Source organism: Myotis myotis, unplaced genomic scaffold (genome assembly GCF_014108235.1).
Source record: "Myotis myotis isolate mMyoMyo1 unplaced genomic scaffold, mMyoMyo1.p scaffold_m19_p_9, whole genome shotgun sequence".
NCBI classification, from domain to species: Eukaryota; Metazoa; Chordata; class Mammalia; order Chiroptera; family Vespertilionidae; genus Myotis; species Myotis myotis.
The window spans coordinates 80,239,987-80,251,315 of record NW_023416401.1 but is presented as its reverse complement, the minus strand read 5'-3'; positions in this window follow the sequence as shown (position 1 = coordinate 80,251,315).

Genomic DNA, 11,329 nt, shown 5'->3' with positions numbered 1-11,329 from the left:
GAATAAAACTATTGAAATAAAAGACCGGACCCTTTTATGTAATGATGTTTACTTTGAATTTATATTAGTTCACACAAACACTCCATCCATACTTTTGTTCCGGCCCTCCGGTCCAGTTTAAGAACCCATTGTGGCCCTCCAGTCAAAAAGTTTGCCCACCCCTGCTTTAGATTCACAGCAAGAGCCTTCCCAGGGCTCCGGAAGCCTGGCCAGCAGAGGGCGCAGTGCCCTGCCTCTGGGAGCCAGGAGCAAGTGCAGCACCTCTCAGGGCCTTGGTTGTCCCCAGCCTCACACTTGCCAGGCTGCCCTAGTACAGGGAGGGAGGGGCCTGTCAGGAGCTTGCAGAGGGACAGTGTCCCCAAGGGAATTCCCAGCAGTGACTCTCTCCTGGAGAGGGGGTCCCGCAAGTAGGGCTCCTCCAGCTGGGTGCCCAGGTGCCGCTCTGCCACTGCTTCTGCTGTGAGCCCTGGCCCCTCGTCCAGGCCCCTCTGTCCTAGGGGCAGACCAAGGCCCATCTGATTCCACATCTGTCTGTGGGTGGCAGAGGCCAGGAGCGCTACGAGGCTCCAGGAGGGACCCCGATCCAGCCTCCCTGCTTGCCGTGGCATGGGGGTAGGACGGGCAGCAGCCAGGTGATTGCATGTTACCTGACAAGTGCTGCTGAGCACCTACAACATGCCAGTCACAGAGCCAGGCACCAAGAGAATCAACATGTGTACCATGTACTGTGCAGTGTACGTGCTGTGTGGGAAGCCTAGGCAGTCAACATACATTTGCCTGAATTACTCAAAATTACAAATATGATGAGCACAATAAACAACAAGGTGAGTGAGAGGATGACTTGGGGTTCTACCTGCTCAGGGGTGGGGAGGTTGCTCAAGGAAACCTGCCTCCTTTTGGAGGAAAAGTGCCAGGGCTCGACCTCACTCGTGCCAAGATTGCCACCTCCGTGCCAGCTGTGCCTTCGGCAAACGTCCTGGCTCCACTCTCCCTGCAGTGCAACTGCGCCCACCTTCCAAGCCCTGGTTAAGACCCTTTCCCTGCCCACACCCGCCACCACTCCAGGCCCAGGCAGGACCCTTTCCCTCAATGTCCACCGTCACCAGCACTGTTTTCTGGCGACGCCACGCATGTCACTCTGCAGGGCATGCTGGGTGTGACCTCCTTGAGGGCGGGTATTCCAGGTTGGAGGGGTCTGGATGGCTCAGTATTACCCAGCCCAGCGCGGGGCCCCCAGGAGACACGGGTGAGCCAAGATGGGGTTAAAGCTGCACAGCTTTTACTAAGGGAACCGCCTGTGTGAGGCAAAATGTGGGGGGAGCCCGGACAGCTGGGTTTCATCATCTCCTCGCAGCCGGGGGTTAAGGGAGGTGGGGCCCGCCAAAGGCAAACATCTGCCCGAATGTCGCATGTTTGCACAGACATTTCCTGTGTTCGTGCTCACATGCCAGCGTTGCTCAAGAACCTCCAGCTCCATCACAGCGCACTCACCCTCTGTTGGAAGCCCTGAAACCTGAAAACAGTGTAATCCCTGCTTTGTCAGACACCAGGGGCTGTGGAGGCCCCCAGCCCCAGCCAGGGCATCAGGGACTGGAGACGGTGCTGTACTTGCCTCATTCATCTTCCCGCATTCATCTCTCCTCCCACACCTGCCCAGGTGCCATCTGAGATGGCTACAGGCAGGGGTGGTGCAAAGGCACCTAAAACACTTGTTTGGTGGCACAGTCTCCTCCATGAATTTCCTCAGGCAAAGACCCTGGGGCATCCCATCCCCCAACCCTGAGCCCTGAGAGAACGCAGGTGAAGGGTCAGGGCTAGTCAGCTCTGTGTCTCAGGGAGGTCCTAGAGGTGACCCCCAGGATAGGAGACTGTTCGGAAGGGTAGGCCTGCGAGTGGAAGACACCCCGGGTTGGCACGCGTGAGCCCTGGCTTCTCTTTGCAGAAATCCGCAGAGCCTGCCAAGGAAGTGCTATGGCAACAAGCTTCGTTCACGTGAAAAATGACATTTCCAAATCGCATCCTCGTGCGCCTCTCTCCCCGCGGCGTTGCCTGAGAAGGAGAGCTCTGCCGGTTATGTCTCAGCTGCATCTCGTGCTTGCCCCCAGGAGGGCTATGCTGGGCGGTCAGGTTCGGGATGCAGAGACTGTGGAGAGGACAGAGAAAGACGAGCCTGGATGAGCAGGAAGGGAAGGAGACACTGGCTTCTTGGATCAGCCTCTGAGCCTTCCTCTGTTTTGCAAAATGTAGGTACTGGATAAAGAGGAGAGACAACTTCTCAGCCACTGCAAAATGCAGATAAAACAGGAGAGTAATCAGAATTTTGCCATTTAAAGTGACAAGCTACAGCCAGGCCAGTGTGGCTCAGTGGTTGAGCATCGACCTATGAACCAAGAGGTCACGGTTTGATTCCTGGTCAGGGCACATGACTGGGTTTTGGGCTTAATCTCCAGTAGGGGGCACGCATGAGGCAGCTGATGGATGATTCCCTTTCATCATTGATGTTTCTATCTCTCCCTCTCTCTTCCTCTCTCTAAGATTAATTTAAAAAAAAAATAGCCCAGTCAGTGTAGCTCAGTGGTTGAGCATCAACCTATGAACCAGGTGGTCACGGTTCAATTCCCAGTAAGGTCACATGCCCGGGTTTCCGGCTCGATCCCAAGTAGGGGGTGTATATTAGGCAACTGACCAGTGATTCTCTCTCATCATTGATGTTTCCCTCTCTCCTTCTCCCTTCCTCTTTGATATCAATAAAAAAATAGTTTTTTTTTTAAAAAAAGGCATGCTGTCTGAGCCGAGGAGGTGTCTCCTCTCTGCTTTAAATTCCAGTGAACCTGCTGTGGAAATAAATTATAAAAAGAGATAGTCTTTCCATGTCTGCCGTAGACAGCCCCAGTGTATATGCAGCCCTGTCGATTTCCAGAGGCTTTCCGGGGCCTCTGCAGGCTCTGGGTGAGAGGAATGCGCACCAGCATTGCCAGGCTCCCGGGCACTTAGGACAGAACAGCCCTCTGTGCAGCTGAGAGCGGACGTGCCAGGAAACAAACGCTAGTGACAAGATGGATGAGCCTCCCTGGTGGGTGCCTCATTAGCCAGAGGAAAGGCCAACAATGGGGACTGTAAATTGTCCTTGGGAAATAATCATAAAAGTGGCTGTCCCCTCCCCTGTCCCCAGGCCAGGCCTCCCACCCTACCCTGGCTGGCTGCTCTCCCGGCCCTGGTGGCTCCCCAGGCTGGGAGTGGCCTCCTTCTAAGCCGCCCCTCCCAACATGCTGCCCACACTTCCTAGGTATTTCCCTTCTTTAAATGAGGCCTCACCCCCTTCCTGTTTTCCTGGTCACTCAGGCCTCCAGCCCAGGGAAGGGAAATGTTAACCTGAACCCTTTTCTTTGTTTCCACTCACGCTACATGGCTTAGCACTAGATCCCATCCAGGAGAGGAAGAACTGCCTTCGTGTTTAAAAGATGGGGTGCAGCCCAGCCAGTATGGCTCTGTGGTTGAGTATGGCTCTGTGGTCGACCTATGAACCATGAGGTTACCAATTCGATTCCCAGTCAGGGCTCATGCTTGGGTTTCAGGCTTGATCCCCAGTAGGGGGCATGCAGGAGGCAGCTGGTCAATGATTCTCTCTCATCATTGATGTTTCTCTCTCTCTCCTTCCCCCTTCCTCTCTGCTAAAAAAAAAAAAAAAAAAAGACAGGGTGCAGTGCATCCAGGACTTGTCTTCTGAAGATCACAGGATTCACTGGGACCCTAGCCTTCTGACCCACGTGGCCTGCTCAGGTGCAGCGGCAGCCGTGCCCAGGACAAGGTAGCAGGCAATCCCCATAGTACAAGCTTCAGCCATGTTTAAGCAGTGGACAGTTTAATGGCCTTCAGACTCAGACGTTAAAATGCAACATTGCGAGAAAATAATAAACAAAATGAGGTTTCTATTTTTTAGGTTATGTTCTGCCTTTAAAACACAAAATACTGCCCCAGGCGAACGTTGGGCACGCATGCGGTGAACTTGCCCCCCGTTTTTGGGCAGCGCTGCTATGTTGGCACCAGTGCAGTGTCTGTTTTCCAGAATCGCTTCCATGCCTGGTAGAGAATTATAATAGCTAGTCTCTCACCCAGAGACACAGCTGGGGGTGGGGGCCCTGGAGGGGTCTGGCCCCGAAGTTTGTTCTCCATCGAGGTGGGTTATGGGATGGCCCTCCAAGGTGTGATACATGGAAGCAGGTACATCCCTCAAGGGCTGCTTTTGACATGTTCAGATGGCCCACAGTGGCATCTGGCCTTTCCCCCACTGTTCTCTTGACCCTCAGAGACACGGGCTAGAAGAATCGTCAGAGGAGGCAGGAGGCCATCCAGGATTTCTCCTTTCCCAATCTCTTCAGATCAGCACAGATGCATTTCCACTGAGTAAATATTTAGGTGCATGAGTGAAACAGAAGATGTTCTTGGATCAGTGGAGATGCACGGCGGCAGGGTGAGGGGCCTCACGGGACACCTCTGGGGTTGTTTATTTCTTGACCGCGAGTAACTAAAACTCAGGGTCATATGCTCTTTCTAGGGCTGCATACATTGCGGGAATTTCCATGTCCTTGAATATCATTTAAGCTGCTCTCCCTATTTTGTTGACACTGGGGCTCAGAGAAATAAAAGGATTTGCCCAAATTAACACATCCATTCAGCAAATATTTATGGACCATTTACTGGGGACCAGAGGCTGTAGCTGTGGGCATATGGGGATAAAAGCAGGGGCGTCCCCTGTCCTCCCGCACCTGGGGCTTCCTGAGAATGGGAGGATGTGACAAATTCAGCACAGAATGGGACTGGGAGCAGAAAATAACACTTCTCGGCATGTCACCTTCCAAATAAACAAAGCTGCCCCTTAGAGCTTCGCTGCCTCATTGAGATGCACATTGGAGCTAGGGCATGGCTTTCATCACCAGCCAGGTGGGTGCTGTGATCCGCACATGGCTGGGTGCTGCCGGTGAGCTAGCGGTCTGCAGAGAACCAGGACATGGTGAAATATGTTTAGTTCCATTGGGGGAAACATTACTTAATCCTTGGAAGATTCGGAAGGCACTTAGGGATTTTGCAGGGTTTTGGGGGAAAAATTAAATAACGTATATGAAAGAGATTTTTAAGGAAGCGTTAAAATATCCTTTAAATGCAATTTGTACTCTCTTATTTTAAAAAAAAAGGATTCAAGAGAACTTTATAATAAAAGAAGTAGAGAGAATAAGATGAGTGAAAAATATGAATAAAAAATAAGCATCCTGCACTGAAAAGGAAGGGAGACAAAGCCATAAATGAAATCTGTTCTAAGAATGACTGCTGATTTGTGCATATAGGAGGCACCTGAGCTCCTGGTAGACAGGGGACTAGAGAAAGCACGTCAGGCAGTTATAGAGACAGACTTCCATTGTACAGGATTCCAGAGGGAGTTCTTCCCCAACACTCCCTGGAAAACATAATGAACACAGATGGGGACCTTCAACTGCTTTTCATTCAACTAGAAATATTGCCCATGTGGTCAGTTACCAAGCCTAGCATTATTTTTAGCAGCCTTTGAGTGTTCATGATGTCTGCGTATGCTGAAATGCTGGCTGATAGGCCCTGCTGGCAGTGAGAATACCTGAATATTGAGGAACTGTTTTTAGGGACAGTGGTCAGGGTGACTGGGCTTTGTGTGTCTAGGTAGATTCCATTTGTGGGCAACGTTCTGAAATGCCCTGTCTAACCCACACCGTCCACCCTGCCATGTGTCCTCATATCACCCACCCGTGGCACAAGCCAGGTGGCTCGAGCACTAGATCCACCTCCACATTCCTGACACCATTCACCAGATTCACGTCTGTTGTTCCCCAGTTGGGTGGCCTGAGACAAAGTCCAAAATCTCTGCAGAAATGGAGAGGTTGTGATAACGGTTTCCTTTCAGCTCAAATTGTCTGCCTTTCCTTCAATAATAGATTCTAGTAGTCCCTAAGGGAAGGCCCCTGCTAAGCTCCGTGGCTGCTGACATATGAGAACTACTTCTATGAAAGTTCTTCCATTGGACTAGTCCCCTGCTCTGGCTTCGGTTATGGCCCAGTGGTGGGGCTGGGCTTTCGTATTTTAATCACAGTGTTGCTAATGTTTATTTGAAAATGGTGACGACAGAAGGACACGGCACAGCTGTGCCCAACAGCTGGGTCCCTACAGATTACTAAATGCCCTGAGAATAGACTTGGTGTGACTTCTCTCAGACTCAGCCAGGCTGAAACAACACACAGTCAGATGAGTTACTCCAGTTAGCTCCTTACCCCAGAGCTTTCTCCATGCTGTTTGATGAAAACTTTATCGTGAGAATGAGTGATCAGAAACCACGTTCATGCCCTTAAAGACAACAGCTTTCGCAGGGGGCCCACTCTGCAGGGGGCTGTTTGCCGAGATGGGGCTGGTGCTTTGTGGTGTCCTGGCTGGTGTGAGAACGCACAGTAAAGGACTCTGCCCTGGCTCAGTCCCCACTTCCGTCCAGTTGAAAGCTCTAGTGATGAGGACAAAACAATTAATGTATTAAGACTCCCTTATAAGGAAACAAATCCCCACCTGCTGCTGTGGAATTGTAGGTGAAAGGGACTGAGAAAGCATTGCACTCTTTTCTCTGTTGGGTGGTGAAAAGCAAAGGGGACCGGGTCTCTGAGTTGAACCCTTTAGCAAGGAGCCTCAAATGGCCCTGGTTTTGGAGTTCATTGTCTCAGCATCTAGGATTTGCAAGGGCCCAGTCAGAAACTCATTCAGTGGGAATGAGGCTGGCACGGGATGCAAGGGTGGTGATGGTGATAGTGGTATTTCTTTTCTTTTAAAGTCCAAAAGGGTGCACTTCTCATAGGGTGCCCCACCCCCATCCACCACATCTGCAGACGATTCTCTTATTAGTTTGTTGGGTTGATGGGACCAACTCTAACTAGAAGAGTGGTTCGTTACCTGGGTGAACTGCGTCCGGCTGGGGCTCTGCCTCTCCTCCGCCCAGGCTGGCCTGGAGCTGCAATAGACAGGGAAGCCGCTTGTCAGGGGCAAGGCTTTCCCTTTCCTGGGAAAGGGAGGACCCCTCTCCTGACCTAAAGCAGGAGGCACTGTCTGACTTGCTTTGGGAGGATTTGCCCAGGCCCTGGGGGGAGAAAGGAAAGGAGGGGCCAAACTACAACTGATTTTATATACCCAGGGGTCTTGCAGATTTCAGCCTGACTCCATCATCAAGATGGGATGCAGGCCTGGGGGGGGGGGGGGAGCGGGGGGGAGTGGGGGTGGAGTAGGCATGGGAGCTTGGTTGCCTTCTCTTCAATGCCCTGATGGAATAAGGGAGGTGTTTTCCTAATGTCCTAACTGCTTCTGTAGGAATAGGGTCATTTGAACTCCCCTCACATGGAAAACCATTTGCATGTTTCACGTTGGAGTCTAACAGTGCATGGGGCAGTGGCAGGGAAAATTCCCATGTTACTTACTTAGATACCATGTTACTTACTTAGATACCACCACTGCAGAGAAGACACACGCTACTTAGGAGGTAGTTATATTTACCATTGTGATTTTTTTGGGTCATTCATGAACATTTCAATAAGGTTCTAATTCTAATATTTCTAATTGTTATGACCTTCAGTTTACCACAAAAAGGCATTTTCTACTTATGGGCAAATGGAAATTATAATACAACTTGAGAAAAATAATGCAGCTGTAACCCATGATTTTTCTTCATTTAGCTTGAGGTTGGGACGCTATCTCTAGGGACATCCTCAGTGGGGTTCTGGTAGGTATGCTGGGTCTGGTGACTCTCTTCCCACTGTGTGGCCTCCACTCCTCAGAGCCGAGAGCTCCAGGATATATCCTCTTTCTTTAAAAAAAAAAAATACATTTTTATTGATTTCAGAGAGGAAGGGAGAGGGAGAGAGAATAGAAACATCCATGATGACAGAAAATCATGGATCGGCTGCCTCCTGCATGTCCCATACTGCACAAGCCCACAACCAGCGCATGTGCCCTGACTGGGAATCGAATCATGACCTCCTGGCTCATAGGTCAATGCTCAACCACTATGCCACGCAAGCTGGGCGATATATCCTCTTTCTATGCTGACTTCCAAAGAGGAATCCCAGACACTGTTGCCAGGTCCTGAGTGAAGTTCTAAGTTACAGGCTCCTTTGTCTTTCTTTCCGAAACACTAATTTAGCATTCACTGAATACTGCTTATAGATATCTGAAATGCTTACATTTTATTTCTAACTAAAAACAAAAATGGACTCAATCATTTTACTTAGGGACATGCTTGGTGCTTAGTCATCAGGATACCCTGAAGCCCTTAGTCATTCACACCTCACAAGTCTGTGTGCTTGAGGAGGGCAGCTGCAGCTGCTACTCCACAGGAAGGCTCTGTTCCCCAGGGAGGCATGGATGTCATGGTGACGTTTGTGACACAAGAACCTGTGGTTTTTGCCTAAAAGTTGCTGTTTTTTAGCCAGTTGTAGCCAAGTGACCTTAGAGCCTGTACAGGCTGGACAGTGACCCAGTTGGCCACATCCGGTTCCCTCCGCCCTGTTCAGATGGGAGAACTCCGTCAGAGGATGACACAAGGTGACAGTGGCAGAGAATGGCATGTCCCCCATGCAAGGGCTTCCTGTAAAGGGAGGCGCTGGCTGACTCGGTGGCATTTGACACATAGTGAGATAAAACCCCGGACAGGGTCTTCAAAAATGCAATGAAACTATAATAGAATTGTTAAGTAGCTAAGGTGAGAAATGGTCTTTTCCTAGTACTTTCCTAGAATCATTGATTGGCTGCCTCCTGCACACCCCTACTTGGGGATGGAGCCTGCAACCCGGGCATGTGCCCTTGACCAGAATTGAAACTGGGATCCTTCAGTCCAAAGGCCGACGCTCTATCCATTGAGCCAAACCAGCTAGGAGCAGCGGTTCTCAACATGTGGGTCGCGACCCCTTTGGCGGTAGAACGACCCTTTCACAGGGGTCCCCTAAGACCATCCTGCATATCAGATATTTACATGATGATTCATAACAGTAGCAACATTACAGTTATGAAGTAGCAACGAAAATAATTTTATGGTTGCGTCACAACATGAGGAACTGTATTTAAAGGGCCAGAAGGTTGGGAACCACTGACTCACTGGGGCCTTAGTACTCTTGTAATTCCTCAGGATAAGCAGACCTTTGATGATGTTGCCTGCACGGTCTTATCTCCTTCAGTGGAAGCTGGGTTTGTGCTGAGATTTGAGAGTGAGAAGAAAATTATTCAAAGACAGCTTCCCAGTGTGGATGCTCTTATGTCTCCCCTCCACAGTGAATCTGGGCTGGGCTGGCGAGCAGTTGGCTTCAGCAGAAGTTAGTCTCTCAGGCAGGGCTTGCACCTTTAGGAGCCTTTAGGGGTCTGGCAGTCTCCTCATTTGTGCTTTGGGAGGCTGAGCAGCATGAAGTAGGTCGGTGGAGAGGGAGAGATCTGGATGAGGCAGCCCCTGCTGTCTCCTGAGGTTTCGGGCTGTGACTGAGCTGCCTTGAACGTCCCCCCCCCCCCCCCGCCCCCGCCCCCAGATGAGGCCCTCCTAACACAGCCACCACCGAACATGTGGTCGGTCCACCCCCACTTGTGAGAAATGATGAATGAGTGCTGACTTAAGCCACTGAGTGTTGGAGTGGTTTACCTTGCATCAAGAGATCACAGACCGAGATCAAGCAGGCAAGTCTTAGGACAAAATTCAACCGCAGCCCATGCAGTGGAACAATAAACCCCACTCCTCGGCCTGTCCACACCAGCACAGATGAGAGGCTCCCTCCCTGGGACCAGGTGAGGCCAGGCCAGCAGGGGTCTGGGCCGGCAGCACTCACGATGTCACGGATGGATGCAAACTTCACAGTGGCTGTGTCCCCATTTCAGGCTCAATGACAGCAGGACTGTTACAGACATAGAGACCCAGGTCTTGGGGTTATCGGGTCAAGGTGCTTCCAGTAGTGTCCTCCAGGGGCCCAGCATCCCCAATCAAGCCCACCATCTCGGGAGGATCCCAGGCTCAGCTCTTAAAACACAGGGGCCAATTCTCTAAGTTTCCCGTGGCCACCACAGGAGGGTGTGTGTGCTGGAGGAGGAATTCTTCCCTTGGTCAACACCTCTCTGACTGAAGACCAACTTTTGAGTTCCAAGAGTGCAGCCAAGAGCAGACCCCTCTCCCTGATTGAGCAGGCCTTTCAGAGGAGAGCTGAGGCAAGGCTGCCCCTGTCCCCCCGGCCCTGGCGTAGGAAAAGAGACAGCTTCCTGGTACCCCTGTGAGGGAGTCCCCTGTGTCTGCTGACAGGGCAGTGACTTCGGGTGCTTCTCTCAGAGGCATGGGGCCTGCTTCTGCCTGGACCTCCTGTGGGGAGAGGGCCATGATGGTGCTGCCCGCTGACGGGCTGAGCCCTGGAGGCCACATCTCAGTGCAGGAGAATAGCAGGCGCCGTTTCCATCTCTCCCTCAGAGGCATCATGGACCCCGTGCAGCTTCCCTCTGGGAAGCCTGCAGGTGACTGCTAGTTATGGGCAAGGCAACCCATGCTAGTCCCCGAGAATACAGATCTCTACCTCGGGGACAGGGTGGAGTCTCGCCTCCCCTGGGTGGTCAGTCTGATGGGGCAGCAGGTGTCCCTGTGGCTTACTACTTACACATGTGGCTCTGGGATAAAAAGACAACACAAAAACCCTCCACCCCTGAGCCTGACTGGACCCGTCCCTTCCGCCTGAGCTCCCTGGGGCCCTCATTCACCTGACTTCTCGTTATTCAGTCGCCTGTTTCTCAACTGTGTTCTCCGGGCTAAACCCTACCCTTGCCCTTGTGTCAGCCCACATCCCACCTTTTCTTCAAGACATAGCGCAAGGCCACCTCCTGTCCCGGCTTTCCCCTACAGATGGATCCTCTCTCTGCCCCGCGAGGCCTCTGTGTTTGTATATCTTCCAAGTTCCTGGAGGGCGGAGCCCCCGTCCCACACAGTCCATGGCATAGTACATTCAGCTGGATTTTCAAAGGTCCAGTGAAATGCATGCGGCTCAGCCCAGAAGCCAGCTCTAGGAGACAGAGGGGGGCTGGGCTCTGGTGTTGAGGAGGATTCTGAAGGGCAGAGTTAGCACTGCCTGCTGGGGCGTGAGGGGCGTGAGCAGGGCTCAGGCATTTAACATCTCTGCTCCGGCCTATCCTTACTGTCTAGGCCCAAGCCTCCTCGTTCCACTTCTCCCCTCAAGACTTCTAGTCTTTGACATGACAAGACTGCTGTGGATTAAGAGACGTATCATAAACTGTCCAAAGTGGCCACCTCTTTCTAGGA